General features: G+C 41.9%; 1 protein-coding gene across 1 annotated transcript in view; it reads right to left on the bottom strand.

Annotated features, from left to right (window-relative positions):
- Positions 1–10,000, bottom strand: part of Trpc5 (transient receptor potential cation channel subfamily C member 5) — a 375,446-nt gene that overhangs the window by 28,032 nt on the left and 337,414 nt on the right. The gene's annotated exons all lie outside the window — the stretch shown is intronic.

Genomic DNA, 10,000 nt, shown 5'->3' with positions numbered 1-10,000 from the left:
AACACGCATGCAGGGAAAACCCACACACATAAAACAAAACAAAGCAAAACAGATGAATCTTAAAAGAAATCAAGATGTGCCTTGATAGAAAGATTTGTGCCTTGTCTTCCTGTCCCTTGTACCGGGTTCAGTTGATATTGCTGAAAGGCCTGTTCTTTTCTGAAGGGAAACAGGAGGAGTGGATCTAGGGGAGAGAAGGTGAGAAGGGGGAGCTGGGAGGAATGGAGGGAGGGGAAACTGAGGTCACAATGTATTGTTTGAGAGAATAAACAAACAAACAAATACATGGAATGAAATAATAGACTAGGAAAAACAAAACAAAACACAAAGACGTGAGCCACAACAGCTGGCCACTTGTTGGACAGAATTAAGGACAGAGTAGAGGAGAAAGTATGTGTTTGATCTCTGCTAAGCACAGAGAGAGAGAGAGAGAGAGAGAGAGAGAAAGAAAGAGAGAGAGATAAGATCCGCGTTTCGTTAGGAGCCCAGAGATAATTAATGAGCCAGTCAGCCAAGGGAAGGGAGGGAGGCTGGCTAGAAGCCAGGCATCCTGTATCCTTGGAATTATAATGCAGGCCCAAGGGAGGAACGATGATACTGTTGTTACTTTGGATGGGGAGACCTGACTGAGAATCTGTCCTTGGTTATTATCGAAACGGAAACTCAAAACAACAAATGCTGGTGTGAGGGACACGTTAATTCCTGTACGCTATTGCTAGGAACAAAAATTAGCACAGCCATTATGGAGAACAAGACTGAGGCTCCTAAACAAACAAACAAACAAAATATAGAATTCATACTAGCCAACTGCTTGACTTCTGGACATATACATACAAGACATGAAATCGCCACACCAAAAAGAGACCACCACACCAAAAAGAGACCTGCATCCAGATGCTGTGGCGTTACCACAATAGCTAAAACACAGAGGCGACCCAGGCGCCTATGAATAGGTAAAGAAAAATGGGGTGAGCCTGCACAAGGGAGTATTATTCTGCCATCAAGAAAAGGAAATCCTTTTCTTTGGCAACTGAAGAGATGGAAATATAGGACATTATGGTCAGGTGAAATAAGCCAGACTCAGAAATACAAGGTGAACATTTTTTTTTCTTCACCAGGTGCATGCTTTTCAAGGAAGGTTGACCTAAATGCAGACTAGAGATTGCTAAAGTTGGAGGGCAGGTGGATTAGATACAGAGATCCTGGGTTTCTGTAGTGCCTGCTGTATGCATGTGATGAAAAAGCACACTAAAACTAGCTAAATGTGTATAACTTACGCTTACTAACTAGAAAGGAAACAGTGTCCCTCCTTAGAAAAGTGGCTGCAATCTTTTGGCCTCAGTTTCCCGTTGTATAAAATAAAATTCAACATAAAATCTCCTAAAGCAGGCGTGATGGTTTAATGAGATAATATGCCCTGAATGTATTTATCAAGTGTGTGGACTGTGAGTGAGTGGGGGTCATTGATGATGATTATAGTGATACCAGAGAGAAAATAATTGGTTCAGTGCCTGCCAACTAACAAAGACATGTCCAGATGCCAGTTATTCTTATTCATTAAATGGAAACTACTGAACTTCAACATCTTAGAAAGACTCTAAACTCTCAGATTTGGTTAAAGACGGAAAAATGGGACTTGTCCAGGTCAGGCAATTAGCTCAGGGTCCTGGGCAGGCTTCCCATAGAGAATAGTGATGGGACCCAGAACGAGGATGTAGCCAAACTCACCCCCCTTTATTACTGTTACACATCCTGGGTCTAGGGCTTTGATGCAGCTCCTAGATACCCGAGGCTTCTCCGTGTCCTTTTGCAGGGCGCCAGCTCATCCTTTACTGAGACAAAGAGAACACCTGAAAGGTTTCACAGGGGAACAGAGTAAGAATGGCAGAAAGGAGTTAAAGGCCATGCTTACAGTCTTACTGCTTCCAGCAAGCCTCAGGCCAGGCTGCTCTCTGCTAGTGTGCAAGCTCTTTCCTTGCTGGAGATGAAACCTCAACCCTACAGCCCCTTCTCTGTCTTTCCCAATTTGAGCCAAACTTCAAAGTCAAATGGACATCTACCCCACAGCCATGTAACAATCCTGGTCAGACTAGAACAGGATGACTAGGTATCACTCCTAAGTCTTTCACATCTCGAAGAAACAACACAAGCGTTGATCATGCAGGAGATGAAGAAGTTGAGAAGCTGAGCACGGGCCACTGAGGCCAGTCAACAATAAGAAACACCCCTTGTTCTAGAGTTCAAAGGGCTGCATGAAGAGGGTGTGTCATGAGAACCAACGGGCTGGGGCTCACTGAGAAGGCCTGGTTGGAAGATGAGGCCCAGGTAAGCAGGGAAGAAATGGTGACCATTGCCTCTGGGTCTCACAGAGGACAAACCTGTTCTGAGAAGCACCCTAGCAAGTGAGGCTCAGACAAAGGAAAAAAATATTGTATGTTCACACTGTCCCCTCCTTCTTTTTTTTATTAATTACACTTTTTTCACTTTGTATCCCCCCATAAGGCCCTCCCTCCTCCCTCCAGATCCCACCTTCCTTCCCCCTTCTTCACGCATGCCCCTCCCCAAGTCCACTGATAGGGACTCCCTCCTTCTGATCTTAGTCTATCAGATCTCATCAAGAGTGGCTGCATTGTCATCTTCTGTGGCCTGGTAAGGCTGCTCCCCCCTCAGGGGGAGGTGAACAAAGAGCAGGACAATCAGTTCATGTCAGAGGCAGTCCCTGTTCCCATTACTATGTAAGCCACTTGGACACTAAACTGCCATGGGCTACGGCTGTGCAGGGGTTCTAGGTTATCTCCATGCCTGGTACTGGGTTGGAGTATGAATCTCTGGGAAGTTCCCTGTGTTCAAATTTTCTGGTTCTGTTGCTCTCCTTGTGGGGTTCCTGTCCTCTTCAGATCTTACTATTTCCCACATCTTTCATAAGATTCCATGCACACTGCCCAACAGTTGGCCATAAGTCTCAGTGTCTGCTTTGATAGCCTGCAGAGCAAAGCCTTTCAAAGGCCCCCTGTGGCAGGTTCCTAGGTTGTTTCCTATTTTCTTCTTCTTCTGATGACCTTCCTCTTTGCCTTTCAGGATGGGGATTGAGCATTTTAGTCAGGGTCCTGTCTCTTGATTAGTTTCTTTAGATGTACAGATTTTAGTAGGTTTATCCTATATTATATTTCTATATGAGTAAGTATATACCATGTGTGTCTTTCTGCTTCTGGGACAGCTCACTCAGGATGATCCTTTCCAGGTCCTACCATTTACCTGCAAATTTCATAATTTCCTTGTTTTTCATTGCTGAGTAATATTCCATTGTGTAGAGGTACCACAATTTTTGCATCCATTCTTCAGTTGAGAGGCATCTAGGCAGTTTCCAGCGTCTGGCTATTATAAATAAAGCTGCTACAAACATGGTTGATCAAATGTCCTTATTGTATACTTGAGCCTCTTGCAGATGATATGATAGTATACCTGAGTGACCCTAAAAATTCTACCAGGGAGCTCCGACAGCTGATAAACACCTTCAGCAAAGTGGCCGAATACGAAATTAACTCCAAAAAATCAGTAGCCCTTTTGTATACAAAAGACAAAAGGGCTGAGAAAGAAATTAGGGAAACAACACCCTTCACAATAGCCCCAAATAACATAAAGTACCTTGGTGTAACCCTAACCAAGCAAGTCAAAGACTTGTATGAAAAAAATTTCAAGTCTCTGAAGAAAGAATTAGAAGAAGATACGAGAAGATGGAAAGATCTCCCATGCTCATGGCTTGGCAGGATTAACATAGTAAAAATGGCCATCTTACCAAAAGCAATCAATCTACAGATTCACTGCAATTCCCATCAAATTACCAACACAATTCTTTACAGACCTGGAAAGAAAAATTCTCAACTTTATATGGAATAACAAGAAACCCAGAATTGCTAAAACAAACCTCTACAATAAAAGTTCTTCTGGAGGTAGTTCCATCCCTGATCTTAAGCTGTACTATAGAGCAACAGTTATAAAAACTGCATGGTGCTGGCATAGAAACAGAATGGTGGATCAATAGAACCGAACAGAAGACCCAGAAATAAATCCACAAACTTATGGATACCTCATCTTTGACAAAGATGCCAAAACCATACAATGGAAAAAAAGACAGCATCTTCAACAAATGGTCCTGGTCCAACTGGATGTCTACATGTAGAAAAATGCAAATAGATCCATACTTATCACCCTGCACTAACCTGAAGTCCAAGTGGATCAAAGACCTCAACTTAAAACCAGACACATTAAATCGGTTAGAAGAAAAAGTGAGGAAAACCCTAGAACTCATTGGTACAGGAGACAACTTCTGAACAGAACAGCAACAGCACAGGCTCTAAGAGCAACAATCAATAAATGGGACCTCATGAAACTGAAAAGCTTTTGTAAAGCAAAAGACACTGTCATCAAAACAAAACGACTGCCTACAGATTGGGAAACAATCTTCACCAACCCTTTATCTGACAGAGGGCTAATATCCAGTATATATAAAGAACTAAAGAAGCTGAAAAGCAGCAAACCAAGTCATCCAATTAAAAAAATGGGAACAGAGCTAAACGTAATTCTCTGTAGAGGAATATCGAATGGCAGAGAAACACTTAAAGAAATGCTCAGCATCCTTAGCCATCAGGGAGATGCAAATCAAAACGACTCTGAGATTTCACCTTACACCCATCAGAATGGCCAAGATGAAAAACTCAAGTGACAACACATGTTGGAGAGGTTGTGGAGAAAGGGGAACCCTCCTCTACTGCTGGTGGGAATGTAACCTTGTACAACCACTCTGGCAATCAATCTGGTACTTTCTAGGACAACTAGGAATAGCGGGCTTCCTCAAGATCCAGCCATATCACTCCTAAGCATATATCCAAAAGATGCCCCCTCCTTCTTAATTCTTCAAATCTACCCACAAGATGGGTGAAAAGACACTGGTGGGGACATTGTCCCTGGTGCAGAGAATGGATCACAGTGAGAAGCAGATGAAATACTGTGTATGTATGTTCATGTGCATGTGTGTGTGCATGTGCGTGTGTGTGTGTGTGTGTGTGTGTGTGTGTACACATGCGTGCGTGTTGCAGTATTAGAGTCTGACTTTAAGGCCTCAAGTCTGCTAAGCAAGTGTGCTCTCCTAGGACACTGCATCCCACTTGAAAAGTCTTTGTTTTACACAAAAGTCAACTGAGGCAGAAGGAGGTCCAATTTGCCTCAATCATACTTTATTGCTGCCTGTGTTTCAGACAGATTTTGGTGACGATTGCTGATAGGCTCATCATTGTTCCTCTACTCAGGTCAGACTTTCCACTCTGAACCCTACCTCAGGCTCCCTGATAGCATGGACTGTATTTTCTCTTTTTGTGTCATTATGGACTTTTTACTAAGCTGACCAGAAAAAAAGTAACTTTCTAACGGAAACACATGACTAACAGGTATTGACACACTCTACTTTACCCATGGGAGGGGAAACTTTATGTGTCTTTGAGGGCTGGGCATGTCTGTTTACTCCTTCATGAAATGTGGCAGCCCTTTCTCAAGTCCCTCAGGGCAGACTGGCAACATATAAAAGCAGAAAGCGAGGTGAGAAAAAGTCAGTGTCTAGATTGCTGGAGTGACATGTGAAATGGCTGTTCCACGGCCTCATGTGATCTCTAAGGAATCTTAAAGGAACAAGTTCTTCCCCTGGAAAGGGGCTAGGCCACTGCTTAGATTAACTCTAGCTTTCAGAGATTGGACTGTTCAATGGCACTGATGGTTGGTGGTGTTTATATTAGTTTCTGTGTCCTTAAGAAACAACTCCTTGGCCAAGGCAGGCACCTGACTTTTATTGTGGAGGAAGTCAGGCTCAGACAGTAGGTCCTTCACGCCCTGATGACGACAATAAACTCTTTTATTACTGGAACTGGTTAGACCAAGGAGATTAGAGAGTTTGGAGTTGTGATACAACTAGATAAAGAATGACACTGTGCTATGGTCTTCTTTTTAAAAGATTTATCTTTCTTTCTTCTATCTATATGTCTATGTACGTACGTATGTATGTATGTATGTATGTATGTATGTATGTATGTATGTATCTATCTATCTATCTATCTATCTATCTATCTATCTATCTATCTATCTATCTATGTGTATGAGTGTTTTGCCTACATATATGTATGTGTGCCACATGTGTGCCTGGCCCCAGAAGAGGGCATTGGATCCTCTGGAGCTGTAAATACAGACAGCTATGAACCACTGTGTGGGTGCTGGGACCTGAACTAGAGTCCTATTCAAGGGCAAACCATTGAAACATTTTTCCAGCCCATTCACTACAGTTTTCATTGAGCACATGCATTTCAAGTAAAGGACAGTGTGACAATGTGGTTGGTTTAAGTCTGGATTTTAGGATTACCACCAATGGAGCCAAAAATATTGAGCCCTGGGGCCCTGCAGAGACTGATACCCCAACAAGGGACCATTAATGGAGAGGACCTAAAACCCTGACTCAGATGTAGCCCATAGACTCAGTCTCCATGTGGGTTCCCTAATAAGGGAAGAAGGGGATTTCTCTGGCATGAACTCAGTGGCTGGCTCTATGATCACCTCCCCTAGGGAGGGGGGTGCATCTTTGCCAGGCAACAGAGGAAAACAATGCAGCTAGTGCTGATAAGAGCTGATAAGCTAGGGTCAAATAGGAGGGGAGGAGGACCTCCCCTATCAGTGGATTAAGGGAAGAGTATAGAGGAAGACGGAAGGAGGGTGGGATTGGGAGGAGATGAAGGAGGGGGACATAGCTGGGATACAAATTGAATAAATTGTAATAAATGATATTAATAATAAAAAATTATCCTCATTCAAATCCAGACTGGCCCTATGACTGGCATATTGTCGACAAGGACTATAGGAACAAGGCAGAAAGCAAAATAATCATTCTTGACATGACTTCTGGGCCATGGACACTTGAATGATCCACAAATATAGTTTGTAACTTATAAAGAGAACATCCTGAGACCAATCTTCAGGAAGGCCTAGTTTTCAACAATGAGCAATACTTTCTGAATCTCAGCCCAGAACTCTTTTAAAATGCAAATGTAGCAATTTTTTTTTAAATCTCCAGAAAGTCCACTGGTGCATTGGAGGCCGCTGGTATCTTTGACTTGGGAACTGCTGCCTAGATCTAAGCCTTTGGAAAACCATAATGATGGTGAAGTTTTCTGTGCCTCTAATCTCTTTTTCTTCTTGGTGTCCCTTCTGACTCTTCCTCAAGCACTTGGCCTCATGGAACTTCTTATTGTTTATAAGATTTCAGGAGGAGACAGGACCTATACAATTAAACTGTTATAGGTGACTGGCTAACAGCTCAGATCATATTTGTTTCAGAAATGGGAACAAGATATCAAGGGAAGAAATGCATAGATAACATTGCAAAACCTGACTCTGGATTTTACAGTAAATTTGTATATGTTTTCCCACTTGTACATTTTTTTCTTGTTTAGATTCAAGTGCTCATTAAAGAAGACCATCTCTCCAGCATCTTTGAAGTCTTCATGGGAAACTGATAAAGAGCTCAACTCTTTCTGGGACAGCTCTCAGCTGCTGCTCTTAACCTTTGAACTAGAGTAAACACAGGACCATTTCCCAGTGAGATTTGTTGACAAGTGAATTCCTCCCCAGGCTGAGGCAGCTCTGTGTCTCCAGGGGTTTCTCTTTCTGAAGTGTCTTCCTGCCTCGATAGTGGAGGCCTTCTAAAGGGAAATTCCTGAAGTAGAGATGTTATGAACGGAATGGAATCTACTTTCTTTTCTCTCCCATTTATGAACACAGGTATTTATGCAATTAGGTTGCCCAATATCAACATCCTATTCGATACATTTCCAAAGAGTGTAAATATCCAACCAGGAAACTCCAGAGCAGTGGGTAAAATTCCGAATGGTTAACTCTGGCTCCATATGTGTGAGATGGTATAGGCCCCAGTCAGGGCATTTACTCGGGCCCATAAGGAGGGATTTAAGCTGTTGTCTTTGGGTGCAGGAGTAGGTGGTATCTAAACCAAACCTGTTAGCAGTAGGTGGTGACAAAAAAGGTGGCATGGATGATCCCTATTCTTGCTGGAAAAACACCCAGCTTAGTGGGGCACACTGAAACTCTCTATTAGATGACAAGAAAATTTCACCCTTTTTTTCCTGTCACTGGAGATAATCAACCACTAGAGAGCAAGACAACTGAAAATGCCTTAGCAGGCAGGAAAATAAACCTTTTTGATTCCATGTGTGTTCTCACCCCTTTGAGAGACAGGCTAGGTATGAGCAGAAACCATAAATCAGCTCAAAGATCTTTGTCCATTTGGATTTGTATGAAAGTGGGGTTGAAAGAGAGAAAGGGAAGAAAGAAAAAGTGAAAGGAGAGCGAGACCGAGACTGTGAGAGGAAAGAAATCAATCTGAGCTCTACTCCTTATTCTGTTTCAACACAACAAAGGAATAAAATTGCAGAGCCAGGAAGGACCTTGCCATCCTCACCCTGATCTCCAGATGCACAGACTCATGGAGCTGGCAGTGGTATTAGTTATCATCAATACAAGTCCCTCACTGTTTGGAGGAAGAAACAGAGGCCCAAGAAGGAGAAATGAGTTACCCCCATTGACTCCATAATACAAGCCAGTCCCAGGATTAGAGTCCTTTGTTTTTATTTTTTTCTACTCAACTCCCATCCCCTTTATAGTGGGCCTCTTAAGCATCTATGGCCTAAAACGCCCTAGTAGACAATTTTACATGTTTAAGTAAATCCCCAGTGACAGAAATTGTACAAATTTGCTTCTGCATCACTGTGAGAAAGTATAGAAGAAAAATCAAATGATAAGGGGAAAGGATTATTTTGGTTCATGACTTCAGTCAATGATGGCTTGATTTTGTTGCTCTTAGCCTGTGCCAGAACAGCCACAGCACAAGAGCATGACAGCCAGAGAGTAAAGAGAAGGAGAAAGGAGATAGGCGCCCATAATTCTTTTTAGCGTATACTCCCCAGTAACCTAACTTCCAAGTAGGCCACACCTACTGAAGGTTCCATTACCTACCAATAGCACCACAGGCTGGAAAATAAATGTCTAACATGCTGGCCTTGCTGGGGCTATTTTAGATCTAAGCTGTGGTACCTGTTGTGCCAATCTATTTCATTGTCATTTACAGTTAGAAAGTCTATCACACGGATAATTCAAAGGTCTCTTACTGTAACATATATCAGTGTACTGTCCATGATGGTTCTTTCCAGAATCAAAATAAATAAGAGGTGTTTCTTATTACCTACAATTTTTGAGAAATGTGCAGAGTCTATGTGTAAGCACATATATCACATACACACATGCTTATATAGCCAATTATTTAATCTTCTATAGGCTAACTGACTCTTTCTGACAAACCACTGCAGAGAAATAGCATACAGGAAGGAAAAAAAGACTTAGGTGTTTATCGTTATTTGCCTTCTGGATGGTAGCAACCAACTGAGCTATATACAAAGAGGGTAATCTAGCAACTAAATGTTCAAATTCAGATATTCAAGAGAACTAGTATCATTTAAGCAGTCTCAGCTGCTAAAACTCTTTTTAGAAATGATGAACAGATTATGAGAATATAAGTCAAAACGGATTTTTAATTCAGCATGGAGGGAGAAAGCAACAACGAATCCTGTATCCTCTACTTTCGCTATTTCTAGTCTAGGTAACAAGTAACAAGTACTGATGACTGAAATGGTAATATGGACAAAAGAAAACCAAGAATACAAAGTGCAAAGTTTCATGGTGCATGCCTGTAATCATGGCACTGTGGAGGCTGAGGGCAGGATAATTGCAGATTTGAGGCCAGCCTGGGCTTTAAAATGAAACTTGTCTAGAACCAGTAATCCCAAGCTAAGAAGATCTGGTGATGGGGGAGTACAGTTACTATCTCTGCTTGTTTAAAATATATATATATATATATATATATATATATATATATATATATATATATATATATATA

The sequence above is a fragment of the Psammomys obesus genome, unplaced genomic scaffold (genome assembly GCF_907164565.1).
Source record: "Psammomys obesus unplaced genomic scaffold, mPsaObe1.curated_primary_1811, whole genome shotgun sequence".
NCBI lineage: Eukaryota > Metazoa > Chordata > Mammalia > Rodentia > Muridae > Psammomys > Psammomys obesus.
This window is presented reverse-complemented; position numbering and strand designations above follow the sequence as displayed.